The sequence below is a fragment of the Panulirus ornatus genome, chromosome 57 (assembly GCF_036320965.1).
Source record: "Panulirus ornatus isolate Po-2019 chromosome 57, ASM3632096v1, whole genome shotgun sequence".
NCBI lineage: Eukaryota > Metazoa > Arthropoda > Malacostraca > Decapoda > Palinuridae > Panulirus > Panulirus ornatus.
The window spans coordinates 24071513-24086512 of record NC_092280.1 but is presented as its reverse complement, the minus strand read 5'-3'; the positions used below and the strand labels follow the sequence as shown (position 1 = coordinate 24086512).

The window sequence follows — 15000 nt, the reverse complement described above, 5'->3', positions numbered from 1 at the left end:
ACACACACACACACACACACACACACACACACACACACACAGGCCAGGAGACTCACTCCCAGACAGGATATGACCCAGGCAGGTCACACTTAACAAGATTATGGAGAACGTTACAAGGATACTAGTGTTTCTCTCTCCCCCTCTCGTTCCACATGTGTTTCTTTACACACACACACACACACACACACACACACACACACACACACACACACACATATATATATATATATATATATATATATATATATATATATATATATATATATATATATATATATATTCCTATGAGTCCACGGCGAAAATGAAACACGAGAAGTTCCCAAGTGCACTTTCGCGTCATAATCACATCATCGTGGGAGACACAAGAGAGAAGTACAACAGTCAGTTGATATACGACGAAGAGACGTAGCTAGGACGCTCACATGGTAAACAAGTTAATCCCGTGCGACCTTTGTGAAGATGGAAGTTGAAATCATATATATCAACCTACGGGTTAGGTGGTCTTGAACTTGCACAATGTATACATGCATATATTCGCAGTTTCCCCCACTCGTGCAAAAATGATCGTAACAGATATGCAAGTATTTCTGGTGTTGATATATTCCTTTTTTTTTTTTTCCTCCTTTTATATGTATTAAACGAGGACGCACGAATGGCCTGGTACAGATGGACTATGGAATGAACTCTGCATACATGCATTTTGATAGGCGGGATGATGCGCGCGCACGCGCGAAGCTCCAACCCTTCCAAAGAATAGAGAGATAAAGAGTTATTTCTTCATCTTTCTCCTCCCTCCCCTCCTTTGTCTTTGGCAACACTGTGGAACGCCGCTAGGATTGCCCCCTGGGTATGGCAACACTGGAATACTTGAACGAGGCCGTTTCGTTCTCTGTTGAAATATGGTTTCCGGCGCTCCCTTGCGTGGGAGGGAAACTCCTATATTCTGGTGTCTGTTGCGACCATGTCATTCGTCAAAGTTCTTATCTCATAAGGTTAAGGCATATGCTAATTCACAGCTACACTGACTTTTATATATATCTGGCCAAGATATGTGACACAGATATAATATCAGTACATACAATGAATCACTGTTTCTTTTAAAGTATGGAGTGATTTTCACACTGGTGAGGTCCCACCTCTCGATTTAGAACAGGAAGGAGGCACGATTATGCAAAAACGTAAGAGAGCAACTGTATGTATTGAATATGTGTGTATAATGTGTGTATGCGACTACATATGTGACCCAAAGTTTCATTGTGAATTTGAATGTGTTCTCTTGGATTTTGCACACGAAGGAAGAATTGACGTATGCAGTTGGCTTTGTGTGTGTGTGTGTGTGTGTGTATATATATATATATATATATATATATATATATATATATATATATATATATATATATATATATATATATATTGGAAAGGATCACAATTCTGCGCGTGATCAAGATATTTCTATGAGTCCACGGGGAAAGTGACACACGATAAGTTCCCCAAGTGCACTTTCGTATAATAATCACATCATCAGGGGAGACAGAAGAGAGAAATATCAACTGACTGTTATATGTCTCTCTATTGTCTCCCATGATGATGTGATTATTACACGAAAGTGCACCTGGGAACTTATCTGTTGGGGATGAGAGAGCTTGGGAAGTGAGTCAGTTGTTGTTCGCTGATGATACAGCGCTGGTGGCTGATTCATGTGAGAAACTGCAGAAGCTGGTGACTGAGTTTGGTAAAGTGTGTGGAAGAAGAAAGTTAAGGGTAAATGTGAATAAGAGCAAGGTTATTAGGTACAGTAGGGTTGAGGGTCAAGTCAATTGGGAGGTGAGTTTGAATGGAGAAAAACTGGAGGAAGTGAAGTGTTTTAGATATCTGGGAGTGGATCTGTCAGCGGATGGAACCATGGAAGCGGAAGTGGATCATAGGGTGGGGGAGGGGGCGAAAATTTTGGGAGCCTTGAAAAATGTGTGGAAGTCGAGAACATTATCTCGGAAAGCAAAAATGGGTATGTTTGAAGGAATAGTGGTTCCAACAATGCTGTATGGTTGCGAGGCGTGGGCTATGGATAGAGTTGTGCGCAGGAGGATGGATGTGCTGGAAATGAGATGTTTGAGGACAATGTGTGGTGTGAGGTGGTTTGATCGAGTGAGTAACGTAAGGGTAAGAGAGATGTGTGGAAATAAAAAGAGCGTGGTTGAGAGAGCAGAAGAGGGTGTTTTGAAATGGTTTGGGCACATGGAGAGAATGAGTGAGGAAAGATTGACCAAGAGGATATACGTGTCGGAGGTGGAGGGAACGAGGAAAAGAGGGAGACCAAATTGGAGGTGGAAAGATGGAGTGAAAAAGATTTTGTGTGATCGGGGCCTGAACATGCAGGAGGGTGAAAGGAGGGCAAGGAATAGAGTGAATTGGAGCGATGTGGTATACAGGGGTTGACGTGCTGTCAGTGGATTGAATCAAGGCATGTGAAGCATCTGGGGTAAACCATGGAAAGCTGTGTAGGTATGTATATTTGCGTGTGTGGACGTGTGTATGTACATGTGTATGGGGGGGGGGTTGGGCCATTTCTTTCGTCTGTTTCCTTGCGCTACCTCGCAAATGCGGGAGACAGCGACAAAGTATAAAAAAAAAAAAAAAAAAAAAAAAATATATATATATATATATATATATATATATATATATATATATATATATATATATATATATATATATATATAACGGCAATTGTGACGTGTTTAAACCCACTCGCGTTTATTTACAAGTTTATTTACTCGTCGGACGAAGGTTAGCGTGTTTTAGAATAAGGACGTATGTCCACTGTCTCACTCACTCACAACCTCACTCATACCTCATTGCCCATACCACCCTCATTATTTTCTCTTTTTGTTTTTTACCACGTCGGCAATGTCGACGTGGTTTGTAACCTAACCAATCTCATCTCATCTCTCTCTCTCTCTCTCTCTCTCTCTCTCTCTCTCTCTCTCTCTCTCTCTCTCTCTCTCTCTCTCTCTCTCTCTCTCTTTCTCTCTGAAAGTTTATCAGCAGTGAGCGTTGGGGGGTAGGGGGGGGATTGTGGAGGTTGTTGGAAATGTGCGAGAGAGAGAGAGAGAGAGAGAGAGAGAGAGAGAGAGAGAGAGAGAGAGAGAGAGAGAGAGAGAGAGAGAGAGAGACGGTTGCCGCACGGGGCAGTTCCAATGTAAATATATATTATTTCCTGTGATTTACTTGCCATTTACAAGTGTGTGTGTGTGTGTGTGTGTGCGTGTGTGTGTGTGTGGATGGGCAAGGTAGGGGAGGAGAGTAGGGGTAGGGAGTAGTAGAAGGAGAAGGAGTGGGGAAAGGGGGGGGGGGGGAAGGCAAACGCAACTTTAGTGCCAGGTAATTAGCAAGACACTATTGGCACTTAGATATATTGTCAGGCGTAACGTGAAACTCTTAATTGGTATTTCATACCCGGGCGCGCGCGCGTGTGTGTGTGTGTGTGTGTGTGTGTGTGTGTGTGTGTGAAGGTATTACAGGCCAGAATCATTTCCAAACCCAGGATGAAGGTGTTGGGTGGGGGGGAGTATTCATTTGAATATCTTTCACTCGAGTTGCGATTCAGTTACGTGTGGGGGGGGGGGGGGGGGGGGGGGGGGGGGGGAGGATCTCGCTTGGGAAAGGTCAGCGTCCCCTGAGAGCTATGCTGACACTGTTGGGAAAGGTCACCGTCTTCTGGAAGCCAAGCTGACGGTGCTAGGTAAGGTCAGCATCCTCTATATGCTAGGCTGACAGTGCTAGGTAAGGTCAGTATCCTCTATATGCTAGGCTGACAGTGCTAGGTAAGGTCAGCATCCTCTATATGCTAGGCTGACGCTAGGAAAGGTCATATCCCTATTGCGGGCTGACAGGCTAGTAGGTCAGATCCTCTAAGGCAAGCTAAGTCCCTAGTAAGGTCAGTATCCTCTATATGCTAGGCTGACAGTGCTAGGTAAGGTCAGCATCCTCGTATGTTTTGGCTGCACTGCTAGGTAATTTTTAAAACACCCTTTCTATATGCAGGCGCCCACAAACTAGGTAAGGTCAGCATCCTCTATATGATAGGCTGACACTGCTAGGTAAGGTCACAAAATTTTTCCCGCCCCCTCCCCCAACCCATGATCCATTTCCGCTCCATGGTTCCTTTCCGCGACAGACCACTCCCAGATATCTAAAACACTTCACTTCCTCCTTTTTTCACCATTCAAACTCACCTCCCAATTGCCCGCCCCTCAACCCTACTGTACCTAATAACCTTGCTCTTATTCAAAAAAAAATTTTTTTTACTCTTAACTTTCTTCTCCACACACTTTACCAAACTCCGTCACAGCTTCTGCATTTCTCACATAATCCGCCACCAGCGCTGTACTCTCCGAACAACAACTGACTCACTTCCCAAGCTCTCTCATCCCCAACAGACTTCATACTTGCCCCTCTTTCCAAGACTCTTGCATTTACCTCCCTAACAACCCCATCCATAAACAAATTAAACAACCATGGAGACATCACACACCCCTGCCGCAAACCTACATTCACTGAGAACCAATCACTTTCCTCTCTTCCTACACGTACACATGCCTTACATCCTCGATAAAAACTTTTCACTGCTTCTAACAACTTGCCTCCCACACCATATATTCTTAATACCTTCCACAGAGCATCTCTATCAACTCTATCATATGCCTTCTCCAGATCCATAAATGCTACATACAAATCCATTTGCTTTTCTAAGTATTTCTCACATACATTCTTCAAAGCAAACACCTGATCCACACATCCTCTACCACTTCTGAAACCACACTGCTCTTCCCCAATCTGATGCTCTGTACATGCCTTCACCCTCTCAATCAATACCCTCCCATATAATTTACCAGGAATACTCAACAAACTTATACCTCTGTAATTTGAGCACTCACTCTTATCCCCTTTGCCTTTGTACAATGGCACTATGCACGCATATATATATATATATATATATATATATATATATATATATATATATATATATATATATATATATATATATATATATATATATATATATATATATATATATTTATATATATATTCTGATGCATATCAGTGGCTCTTATCAAGCAGCACACATTTCTTGTGACCCTGAACTTGTGACCTTGAACTCTGAACTTAGTCCATTAAAAGCTTTGCGCAACGGAGGAACGCGAAGGTCAGGTAATACGTACGTCACATCTGAGCTCTTTAAAAACCATCACATGTACGCACACACACACACACACACACACACACACACACACACACACGCAACAGGCCAAGCCATGGTGGTCTGTTGCGTAGAAGCAGAGGCATCGCTGGTTGTGTCCAGGACTCGTAATATATATTAGTCATATACGTATGCGTTTAGGATGCGTAATGTATATGAATGACGTACGTATGCCAAGAGAGAGAGAGAGAGAGAGAGAGAGAGAGAGAGAGAGAGAGAGAGAGAGATTAGGAAGACACAGATGTTTATGAAGTTATACCGTGGATAAAAAAAAAAGTTTCATCATAATTTTTGGTATTTCAGCAGACTATACCAAGGGGAAACCTGCATTAAATAACACCATGCATCTCTCGGCCGGGCTATTGACTCGACATCCCTTAAGGACCCGAGGTTGAACCAGCAGGTCAGACGACCACCACCACAGAGGGTCGTACTTGAGGAGGGTCGTATTGTCGTCCTCGACCGGAGGGTGACACCGTAAGTCGTCCTTGAGGAGGGTCGTACTGTCGTCCTCGACCGTCGTGCTCAAGAGGGGGGGTCTGCCGTCGTAGAAGTACTACCCAAGGTTCTTAAAAAAAAACCCGGCTGGCTGGTTGGTGGAACGTGGACCTCGCATTTCTCTCTACCACACCACCGTCGCCCGCCCGCCCGCCCGCACCATCACGGAACCCATCCATGTACCACAACCACGACCGAACCCAAAATAGCTAACGACCATTCGGGCCCCCAACGAGACTGTTAGCGGTAGAGGAAGGACCAGAGGAACCCGTAGATGAATGTAGCTGGAGTAGAAAGACACCACCCCAACCCACACACACTCCCTACCCCACCCCACCCTCTCCCATATGGCTACATATACGTCCGCCACACACAGTACCTTCCTGTGTGTCATAAGGCGTGGTGAAGTGAGGGTCGTGTGGCTCGTCATGATAAATGGGCAACAGAATCTCTCTCTCTTTACCTCATTATGACCGCGACGAACCCCCCACCCCCACCCCCTCCTCCTCCTCCTCCTCATTTGCATAAATTATCCTTAACCAATAAAATGGTTAATAAATCAACCTTTTTCACCCCCCCCCCCCCCCCCACCTCGCTGTCTTCCCAACCACACCCAAAAATTTAACATCCAATGTCGGAGATTTTTTTTTATTTTTATTTATTTCTCTGACCTACTGCTTTGGTGTTTTAACTCTTATCATAATTTTTTGTATGGATTTATGACGTGGGCAAAAATGTATGTTGAGGGACGATGAAGGATCTTAGGGGGACGAGGTAGATGGATAATGATGTAGTGATCTTAAGAGGACGAAGAATGTGTAAGTGTGTGTGTGTGTGTGTGTGTGTGTGTGTGTGTGTGTGTGTGTGTGTGTGATTTCGAAGGTAGTTTGGATGAGGTGAGAGAGAGTATTTTAGGAGAATTTTTAGTTAGAAGAGAGAGAGAGAGAGAGAAGAGAGAGAGAGAGAGAGAGAGAGAGAGAGAGAGAGAGAGAGAGAGAGAGAGAGATGACGTAGTTCATCTGGGGGGGGTCATCGGATTAAATTACAGAGATGCGTCACAAGAGGAGCTCTCTCTCTCTCTCTCTCTCTCTCTCTCTCTCTCTCTCTCTCTCTCTCTCCCTCCTTCGCGAGGTTCAATAAACACGAGCGAAGGTTTACGACCTTCTGCCGAGCCAGATGGTTTGCCTGAAGGCCGCTGGGGCTCATGGTCCAACCAGCTGTCTGAACACCCCCTTTCCCCCTCCCCTTCGCCCCTTTTTAGCACGACGGTACGACCCATGAGCACGACGGTACGACCCACGAGCACGACGGTACGACCCACGAGCACGACGGTACGACCCTGTAGGACGTTGAATTTGACCCAGCTGCACGACGGTCCTCACAACCCCCCCCCCCCCCCCCCCCTCCCGACAGCGAACGGTACACCCACTGACGTACGATGGTATGATAATAATAATGATAACAATAACAACAACCACAGCCCAGGGTTGATTACCATAATGCCGACCGGTTTAATTATTATAAAGCGAAAACCTTCCATAATTACCCAAATTACCAGCACCATCCTAGTGCCCCCTCTTAAGGACGAAAGAAAACGGGGAAGGAGGTGGCGTCTCTGTGAGAGAGAGCGTTTTCTTTTTTTCTTTTTTCTAAATCATGTGTATAAATAAATCTACATATATATTCCCGACGACCATGTTTAAAAAAGATGTGTAAGGAAGACTCAAGGACTCAAGGGGGTCTGAACCCCCCCTTCAATCCTCCCTTTAGCCCCCCCCCCTTCCCCACCCTACGCTTTGGCCCGCGCCAGCCGACTCCCCCCCCCCACGCACCCCCTGGTCCAGCTCGGCCCGGGGGGGGGGGAGGGTTGGGAGTTGTTGAGAAAGTTTATATCGGCGGTAAACAGGACTTCGCGAGTGGCTGACGGTTCCCGCTGACGAGGGGGGGTTGGGGGGGAAGGGTGGCTGACGTGTCCATCAAGGCAGGGAAGTGGCCGGACGGTGGGGGGGGGGGGGGGGCGCTGACGTGTCCATATGGACAGGGACGGTGTCAGACAGGCAGCTGACGGGTCACCGTCTGGACAGGGACGGTGTCAGACAGTCAGCTGACGTCCTCATTTCGTCAGAGACGGTGGCTATGGCTGACGGCCCGGGATCACCTTGGTTCACCCAAACATTAAAAAAAGAACCAATTCCCGACATGGAAAACCAAATTCCGATGGAGATTAATCTCCTCCATTAATCTCTTTATCTCCAATCTGTCCTCTGGTCTCTAGTTCAATACGTTGTGTTCATATTTTCGTCCGATTCCACCATCGCGCTCGAGGCATTATGACTATATAAACATTGCACCATGACCACCACCGAAACAATCGGTTCAAATAAAACCCCTTCGTTTACCCCCACCGTAAACACTAGCAAAACCATCCATCAATACTTATATTTCGTCATTTAAGTACGAGTCGTAGGTAGACTTATAAGTAGATGAGGTTTGTTACGTGAACGGTTTTTGTCATTTTGAAATGAGGGCGCGCATCGCTCTACCGGGGTCCCCCCTAACTACCACCACACACACGAACGTTAGTTTAAAAAAACCCCCAAACTGTCCCCCCAGTTCCTTATGTACATTTATATCAAGACAATTTATATAGTCATATGACTATATACACTACTGTAGCTCATTTTATGATGGTTCACTCGTGAATTTTTCTTTACGTTCGAGGGATGATTTGAGGAGGTTGGGGGGGGGGGTGGTTCATCCTGGGTGAATTGGTCATTACCAACGGTCGTTAGTGGCGAGTACTCGACGTATGGAGGGTGGGTGACTCCCCCCCCCCCCTCTCCCAGCAGCGCTGGTCATCCATCCTCAGTGTTGCCCAGGGCGTCGGCGCGTGAGGTGTGTTCTGTTACGTGTGTGGGTGTGTTTGTGTGGGGGGTGGTGTGTCGTGTGCGAACACGGCCGGACGGCCCTAGAACACGGCGGGATGGCCATAGAACACGGCCGGACGACCATAGAACACGACGGGACGACCATAGAATACGACGGGATGGCCATAGAACACGGCCGGACGACCATAGAACACGACGGGACGACCATAGAACACTAATACGTCCCTCCCCCTTTTGGACAGGGCGTCAGGTACGAGCCTTAGACACGATGATGGCCCAGCATTTAGTCTGATGCCTTTAATAAGTTTCCTATAATGCCAGGGTCGTACCGCTGTACCCACGGGTCGTACCGCTGTACCCACGGGTCGTACCGCTGTACCCACGGGTCGTGCCGCTGTACCCACGGGTCGTGCCGCTGTACCCACGGGTCGTGCCGTTGTACCCATATATATATATATATATATATATATATATATATATATATATATATATATATATATATATATATATATATAACGTTCACTGCAAATAGACACTGCAACGTTACCTTTGTCGACAGTGAACGTACGCAGTGCCATCTGGCAGCCCTGGTCACTGCCACCTTTAGATGTGTTTCGAGTATGATAACAGTGACCTGGGCTTCACTAACGTGTAATGAACAACAGTGAACATCTATATAAAGACCCGTTATCTGGGCTTCACTAACGTATAATGAACAACAGTGAACATCTATATAAAGACTCGTTATCTGGGCTTCACTAACGTATAATGAACAACAGTGAACATCTATATAAAGACTCGTTATCTGGGCTTCACTAACGTATAATGAACAACAGTGAACATCTATATAAAGACTCGTTATCTGGGCTTCACTAACGTGTAATGAACAAGAATGAACATCTATATTAAGACCCGTTATCTGGGCTTCACTAACGTGTAATGAACAACAGTGAACATCTATATTAAGACCCGTTATCTGGGCTTCGTGTGGCTGCCTGGTTTATCCAGGACGAAGCGATGTCACTGCTGAGGATTCACTGGACAGAGTGGGTGATGCGGGTAGCCACAGTGTGGGGATAAGGACACGTTCATAGACAGATTGGGGGCATCGAACCAGCGATGTCTTATCAGCTGCTGAGTAAGGTAAGAACACACTTTGTTTACAATACCGTGAGTGACTTATTACCTGGTATTTTTAAAACAGGGTTTGAATAACACACAGTTTAATGATACGTAATACTGGTGTGTGTGTGTGTCTGGTTCGTGGTCTTTCGCTTCCTGGTATGCTAATTAGGACGTGATTAATTTCAATTAATCACCATCGCCGAAGCTGAAGGGCAACGTTGTCTTTTGTCATCTGCCTTAGATCAGACGAAGTCATGATACAGCGGGAATGTATACGCACGTAAGCATATGTATATGTATGCATTCGTATGCCCGTCTGTATGTATGATCGAGTGGTCGTTAACGGGCAGCTGGCCATTTGAACACAACAGGTGCATCGTACACTCCCGATATACAGTACTGCGTGTGTTGATCATCATGGGGTTTATAAAGGGGTCCGCTTGTCGCAGGTCACAAGTGAACCTTGATATACTGACGGATTATATTAGGGAAGGTAGAGTTGAACGACGTGATTATATTGATCACAATCGTGTGTGTGTGTGTGTGTGAACTTGAAACGAAGCGCATGTTTGACGTGGTGCCTTTAACGACCCTCGAGTGTGTGTGTGTGTGTATATATATATATATATATATATATATATATATATATATATATATATATATATATATATATATATAAATATATATATATATATATATATATATATATATATATGTATGTATGTAGATAGATAGATAGATAGATAGATAGATAGATCGTTTAGCGTTTAAACGAAGCGTTGAAACCACTCCGGGCGCCTTCATTTGTTTTCTGTGTTCTTCTTCGCTTGTTACTGGGGTCGTTTGACCTCACGCGAGCGAGACGGTACGACCCTCGGGGGGTACGCCACTACACCACACCCGCCCTCACGACCCTCCCACCAACCACGACCCTCGTCCCAACAGTTAACGACGTAGAGTTCGACTTAACTCTTCGTAGCTGCGCCGTGTTGAGGAGGTGGTGGTGGTGCGCAGATTAGCTCATTAGCCTCAACAAGGTAGTTAAGAAGCGGTTACCATGATATGGAGAGCTTAAGAAAAACGGGGGGTGGAGGAGGAGGGAGTTGGTTGCGAAATGAAATGAAGAAAATAAAGATTGTTTGGGGCGTCGCTGAGTTTTAGAGAGAGAGAGAGAGAGAGAGAGAGAGAGAGAGAGAGAGAGAGAGAGAGAGAGGCATGGTAGGGGAGATAGCTTAATGACTCGTACGCGTCCTCCAATCTGGCTCGGGTGGTGGGATCAGCTGGGGGACCTGCCTCACCCAGCTGCTGCTGTGTGTGTGTGTGGGGACGTCTGAACCAGCTGTTGTGTGAGAGGGGAGACGTCTGAACCAGCTGTTATTGGGTGTGAGGGGAGACGTCTGATCCAGCTGTTGTATGAGTGGACGTCTGAACCAGCTGTTGTTAGGTGGGGGAAGACGCCTGAACCAGCTGTTGTTAGGTTAGGGGAGACGTCTGAACCAGCTGTTGTTAGGTAAGGGAAGACGCCTGAACCAACTGTTGTATGAGTGGACGTCTGAACCAGCTGTTATGTTAGGGGACGTCTGAACCAGCTGTTATGTTAGGGGACGTTTGAACCAAAATCCTGAATATACAGATAGATAGATAGATACATAGATACACATAGATAGATAGTAAGAAGTACGTATATCTTCGGTGTAATCGTCTGTAGGCGTTCTTGGGGATTACCCTAGCCTAAGTGGGGGATTTACCAGGGATTATAGATCTTTTTTTTTCAGGGTAGGATTTATTGAATGGGGTTTGGGAGGGTACCAGGGGATTTGGAGGAGTGTATAGAAGAGGGTGAGGGGAAAAGACGTGGGAAAAGATACTGAAGGAATTTCTTGCCATCGTTCGACTGAATATTTAAATCCTAGGTGTAAAAAAGAAATGTGAATTAATCATTTACGATACGTAATGAAACAGAGTTTTCATAAGGTACCACATACGATTTGTTTATATATAAATTCAGTTGAAAAAAATGTATATAAATTTCACGAATACATTGTTATCATGAATGCTTTCCAATCGGTCTACAGAACACGACATCCGGTTTTCATTCACGTGGCAGAAAGGAAAGAAGGAAAGATCACTCATTTACGTATTCATTCACGAGACGACTTCCTCCCTTGACGAGGAAGGAAGTAAGAAAAGTAAATATGAAAGGCTGAGTGCTGACACGTAAGGATGGAATGACAGAGAAGAGAAACATGCAAGTGGTCTGTTGTTCTCGTGGGGTGAGTGACTACACATACACATGGTTTGTTGTTCTTGTGGGGTGAGAGACTACACATGCACATACATTATCGACCCCCTCGACCTCCTCCTCCCTCCTCCCTTCCTACATCATTTTATTCTTTCCCTCTTTAAATGAACGTAGCATCGTAGTGGGACGATGAGGGACGGACATGAGATATTCGGGAAAAGATTGTTTTAAGAGGAGTGTGATGGTCATGACCGAACGACGCTGGGGCGGAAGTGTGAATCAACACACGCACAAAGGTGGCCATTGGTCGACGCGTTAAGATGGTGTTAAAAGGGTGGTTACGTGTGGCTTGTTATGGCCCCTAGGCGCGACGGGGAACGAGCCTTGGGTATGATGACGTAGTCTTTGACCTGATTCTCTTAAAAGGTCAGGTCCAAGGTCTACGCTTATCATCATTATCAAAGGGCCTCTCTTCGTCAAGGTCAAAAGCTTATCTCAGATCCAAGTAAGGACTTGGTTTATCTTTCGTGTTTCTGATGAGTTCGCGCAACATCCACAACTTGCCTTCTACACACGCTTCACAGGGTAGCTCATCAAAAGCCACTACTACATGAGCCCATGAAATACTACTAACTTGTTACAGGTTTGGTGAGGAGGAGAAGAAATAAGAAAAAAAAGAAAACGAGAGAAGAAGAAGAGCGTGTGAAACCATACCTTTCCAGCTCGAATTTAAACTAAGACTGCGGCAGTTCCATCCAGTCGTCGCAAGAAACGCGTTTACGAGTTTAAATGTTGGGTTCAACTCTGGTGAGTTGCTGCGTGGAAGTAGCCTCACAACACCTCACCTCTCATGCATGGGCTGCACAGTGTAATACAGGAGGAGCCTGGCAGCTTGAGAAGCAATGAGACCAGAACATGGCGGCTTGCTTAAGACAACCTTCGAACTGGGGAGGCGCCTCCCAAAGAATAAACATCGAAGTCTTTGGAAAAAGAAAAAACTCAATAATATAATCTGCTTAGACAACCTTCGAACTGGGGAGGCGCCTCCCAGAGAATAAACATCGAAGTCTTTGGGGAAAAAAAAAAACTTAATAATATAATCTGTAATTGAGACACATTTGAGGAGCTTGAAACGGACCGACAGATCAAATCCACACTGCATGATGGATGGTGAGGGTGTGATGGCTCAATGGGCCTCGAGGTCACTTCGCCCAACCTTCGAACGCCGTCTTGGGTTACCCTCGATCTCATCCATCGTCGACTCGACCTTATCCGCCGAAGGCGTTCTCGCTGGCAGCTTGACCCGACTGGCCGAGATTGAGCGATGGTGTTTTCTTCTCATAATACCATGAAGGTGGTCGTTGTTTTTACCGAGCGTCGCATCAAAGACGTGTTTTAAGGGATAGTTTTAACCTCTGGTTTATTTGGTCGACGCGTGTGTGTGTGTGACGGGTGAAGGGAGGAAGGATGGGGGAGAGAGATGGTGTTACGCTGTGGTGCGTTGATAGTGAATGCGATATGCTTGGTTCAAGAGGCTGATTAGACATATACGCATCTAAGAAGAAGTCGTAAGTCATGGAGAAAGTGAAGATGATTACAAGCAGTTCAGAAGGATTTGACACTTGGTCAACTAAATTTACTTCACAAGATTTATTCTCTAGTTTCATAGGGAGTTTATTCGTATGTACATCATCATCATCAATCAAGCCATCATTTTCACACCCACCGAGCCCTCCTCCCAACCCCCACAACCCCGTTCTTTCCACACTCACTGTCATCATCATCATCATTCGTGCCCTCATCTTTCACTACATGATCATCACTTCTGCCCCAGCAGCCCATTCTCTTACAGCCTTTCCCCAGCAGACACCGCACACTAGTCTCCTCCTTCCTTCCTCCTCCTCCTCCTCCTCCTCCTCCTCCTCCTCCTCCTCTATCAGCATCGTCCCCGCCCACCTGCCTGGCTCTCTATTGTCCGTATCTTTATCACTCTGGCCTTAACTGGGGAAGATGATGGCTCGCCTTGTCACCCGGTGACTCCACAAACCGTTCCTCAACGGTCCACGTCCTCCTGTTTGTTCTGTTGGGTCAACAGGGGGAGCGGTAGTGAGCAGGAGGAGGCAGGGCCATCCGTTTATTGAAACTTGTGCTACTGCTGCTGCTACTACTATTGCTATATACTGCTACTACTACTACTACTATTGCTATATACTGCTACTACTACAACTACTATTGCTATATACTGCTACAACTACTACTACTACTACTACTACTACTACTACTACTACTGCTACTACTACTACTATATACTGCTACAAATGCTATATACTGCTACAACTGCTATGTACTGCTACGACTACTACTACTTTATACTGCTACTTCTACTATACACTGCTGCTACTATTATTACTACTACAATATACGACTATTACTACTGCTATATACTACTACCATTACCACCCACTGCTACTACCACTACCACTACTACTACTAAAACTATAACTACTACTACTACTACAGCTACTTGTACAGCTACTTGTGTGTGTGTGTGTGTGTGTGTAAGTATATGTATGTAAGTATACACGTGACAGTGTTTACGTGTGCGTGTCACCTCCAGGCGTGCCATATCTGTGCCAGTGACGTCAACATCAGTGCCGTGGGTGTGGGGGGAAGGAGTGTGTGTGTGTGTGTGTCATGGTCCCCTCCCTCCATGGTGTCTGGCAGCACCACCTCCTAAGGTTCGCCTCTTTATCGTCTCGTCTGTTCCATTACTCGCGCCCCTCCCTCTCTACCCTCCAATCCCTTCCCAGGATCGTCTGGTACGCGGGGGCACTTGTCGTCTGTTCCACGGGAAAAGGGCGTCTGTTCCACGGGAAAAGGGCGTCTGTTGCACGGGAAAAGGGCGTCTGTTGCACGGGAAAAGGGCGTCTGTTCCACGGGAAAAGGGCGTCTGTTGCACGGGAAAAGGGCGTCTGTTCCATGGGAAAAGG

General features: G+C 45.8%; 1 protein-coding gene across 2 annotated transcripts in view; it reads left to right on the top strand.

Annotated features, from left to right (window-relative positions):
• Positions 1–15000, top strand: part of LOC139766294 (muscarinic acetylcholine receptor gar-2-like) — a 314717-nt gene that overhangs the window by 148657 nt on the left and 151060 nt on the right. The window contains exon 1 of one of the 2 annotated variants that reach the window (XR_011716833.1): positions 9184–9786. The exons of the other annotated variant lie outside the window; for it this stretch is intronic. The gene's annotated coding sequence lies outside the window, so the exon portion shown is untranslated. Of the gene's footprint in view, positions 1–9183; positions 9787–15000 lie in introns of those variants that run through there. 2 annotated transcript variants of the gene reach the window in all.